The sequence below is a fragment of the Anomalospiza imberbis genome, chromosome 39, assembly GCF_031753505.1.
Source record: "Anomalospiza imberbis isolate Cuckoo-Finch-1a 21T00152 chromosome 39, ASM3175350v1, whole genome shotgun sequence".
NCBI lineage: Eukaryota > Metazoa > Chordata > Aves > Passeriformes > Viduidae > Anomalospiza > Anomalospiza imberbis.
Genome location: NC_089719.1, coordinates 1 through 3,218, shown reverse-complemented (window position 1 = coordinate 3,218; position 3,218 = coordinate 1). Strand labels below are relative to the sequence as shown.

Genomic DNA, 3,218 nt, shown 5'->3' with positions numbered 1-3,218 from the left:
AGAGAGACCGACCCCCACCTGACTGCAACCACCTTTCAGGGAGTGTGGAGAGTGATAAGGTCACCTCTGAGTCTTCTCCAGGATAAACAACTCCAGCTCCCTCAGTCATTCCTCACAGGACTTGTGTTCCAGACCCCTTGTAATAGATAAGAGAAGTCTCTTTGTTCATCATTAAACAGGAACTCAGGCAAAGGAAGAGGTTTTTTGTGAATAACAGGAAACCCGAGGATATGCTGACTCCTTAGTTTGATGGTACAACGAGGGTCGGGAGGTGTGTAACCATCTATGGAAAGATTGTTACAGGGTCATAAACCCCCAGCGAGGAAGAGGAGGAGAGCCTTCATCCAGACGACCACCAGAGAGCAGGCGGTGACCCCCTAGCAACTGGAGGCGCACGCACAGAGTGCTCCCGGAAAAGCCACAAACGTGGAAGAAGGGGGAGAATAAAGGACCGTGGGAAAAGGGAAGCGGTGTGAGCCTTGGCGGAGCACTGACTCCCCAGCTGCACCCAGCGCTGTTTGCTTGTCATTGCTTGCTGTAATCAATAAAATTCTTTTTATCAATCCCTAAAGGATCAGACAAATTATTTACTTTAACTTATAACATCCGTTCCCTGCTCTTGCTGCTGCCCCATCTTCAAAGCCTCTCCCTCGGTCTCTTCCTCCCGTGCAGAGCAGCTCTCCTGGACAGGGACGGCAGATGGCACAGCTGGGAAGCAAAGGGAACACTGAGTCAGTATGGGGACGTTTTCCTTGGCAGCAGCTGCACTTCCATCAGGGAAGGGAAGATCTCAGAGCCTCCCCAGGAGGGTTAGAAAGAAAAAGCAGCCGAGCAGGCCAGGCTTTGGTGAGCGCAGCCGCGGCGGGACTGTCCCGCAGCCCCGGCAGCCCGGCACAGCCGGCACAGCTCCCGGGCCCTGCCGGCACAGCTGCCTTGCCCAAGGACAGCCCCTGTGCCGGCCGGGGCAGCTGCGCTGAGCAGCCCCGGCACGGGCAGGGCCCGCTGCTGCCCCGCCGGGCAGTGCCCACGGCCACAGCCCACGCCACCCTCAGCCCCACCCTGCCTCCCCGGCCCTGGGGCCTCACCCGGGCTCTCTCCAGCGTGGCAGCAGCAGGTCCCCGTTCCCTGCTCTTGCTGCTGGCCTTCAGCTTCTCCCTGCTGGCTCCCGTCAGTCTCCGGCTGTCCTCGAGGTCTTCACTGCAGCTGTGGCAAAAGCGGAGGCTCTGCAACTGGTTCCAAGGCCTGGCAGAGCTGCAGTCCCAGAGCCCTCTGTGCTCCCTGCCGGCCCCCTCCATCCCCTCAGCCCCGCCATGCTCTCGGCAAAGCCCCAACCCCCTTCAGTTTCTTCAGCCCCTCACAGTCCTCTCAGCCCCTCAGTCCCTTCTGACCCATCCTGTCCCCCTAGACCCGCCACCCCCCTCGGCCTGTGCCACTTCCCTGTCACCTCAGTGCCACCATCGCCCTCGGCTGCCCCACAGCCCTCAGCCCCAGCAGCACCTCAGGGTCACCGTCCCTTCAGCGTCACCGCCCCCCTCAGCCCCCTCAGTCTCACCGTCCTTCAGCAGCTCCTCAGGGGACACTGCCTGGGGCCACCGGCAGCTCCCACCGCTCCAGGGACACCCGGGGCTGGAACTGCTGCTCCGCCCGGCCCGGCCGCCAGCTCGGACCCAGCACAGGGAGAGGGGACACAGGGGGCACGGGGGAAAAGCAAGAGGTGAGGGAGGAAGCAGAGCAGGGGAAGAGGTTAAAAAGAGGCCTACACCTATACAGATATCAATCTATGTAACTAAACCCCCATATATCAATATAAATATGCCTATCTACAAATATAACTATATATATGTAAATGTAACTATACGCATGTATAAATGCAACTATGGACATCTACAACTATAACTGCACATCGAAAAATATAAATATATACACCTAAAACTAAAAATAAACTAACTAGACAAATCTCTGTCTATGTAGATAGATAAATATAACTACATAAATCTATAAATACAACTACATATATCAATAAATATAGCTATACACATCTAGAAATATAACTAGAGACAGAGGAATTCTACCTGCCCAATGGTCACAGGCTCTCCCTCTGTCTCTTCCTGGCACACAGGGCAGCCCTCCTGGACAAGTTGATCACACGGGATCTGGGAAGCAAAGGGAACACTGAGACAATACTGGCCCTTGTGCAAGTGTCCCTTGAGCACCAATTGTCCTTCTATCAGGGACATTAAAAGATGGCCTGAAAGGCAGACTCTCACTTGGCAATTTGAAGCCTGCTCTATAAAGAACAGGGATCCTTCCAAGTTGTCAAAACGGAACTGTGTAAAGTATTTAAGTATTCTAATAAAGTCTCAGCACCCACAGTGCAAATGGCACCCACGAGAGCTTGAAACACAGACAGTCCCAGTGACAGAGAGACCACAGTCCTCACTGAAATGGCTGAAGGCTGCTGGGGGCTGAGGTATGAACCAGACTGGGACACCCAGCTTGGTGGCACAACTCCCACAAGGTCAGGTTTATTCCCTGCTCTCTTGCCACAGCAGAGGACTCAGTGCCCAAGCCTCTGGCGAAGCGTGGAGGGCAGAGCTCGGGCAGGTTGTGCATGTGCCTTTGAACTAAAGGCACCAGGGAGCACCAACCCTGCAGACAAGAACTCAACTCTTCTCGTCTCCCTTCCTGCCCGAGGCAGGCTCAGTGCAGCCGTCTCACACCTCTCTAAACCAACGGGGGCTCTGTCCTTACCAGGCTCCTCGGGCTCTGGGGAACTGTTCTTGCCGCTCTCGGTGCCAGATGAAGTTTCCTCTGCTGTGCCCTGGACCAGTGGCACTGTGTGTTCCTCCAGGAAGCCCTGCAGACTCTGGATCATGTCCTCCTGGTCTGGCCCACACACACAGAGAACATACAGGATGGCACTCTGTGCTCCTTGCCATCCACCACTGCTCCCTTTGGATGGCCTCCATCCTCTGGTTGGATGCCATCCTCAGCCAAGTCCGCACAGAGTCCAGAAGTTCCCGTCGTTGACGGAAAAGTCCTGCCCAGACCTTGGGCAGGTCACCGCCGACAGCTCTGGCTGGTGTCTCCTGAGGAGAAGAGGGATGGGCCGGCACAGGGCCATGGGGGCTGATCTCGTCCTGGCCGCCGGGAGCTCGCTCTGATGAGCTCGTGGCTGCTGGCAGCTGCTCAGGGGCTGTGATGACAATCTCTAGAGA

General features: G+C 56.1%; 1 long non-coding RNA gene across 1 annotated transcript; it reads right to left on the bottom strand.

The window, feature by feature from the left end:
• Nucleotides 1–631: 631 nt before the first annotated feature.
• Nucleotides 632–1,723, bottom strand: LOC137464244 (uncharacterized). The gene is made up of 3 exons (XR_010994093.1): nucleotides 1,553–1,723; nucleotides 1,086–1,203; nucleotides 632–708 (listed from the first exon to the last, which is right to left on the bottom strand). It is a non-coding gene; the product is annotated as an uncharacterized lncRNA (long non-coding RNA).
• Nucleotides 1,724–3,218: the final 1,495 nt, after the last annotated feature.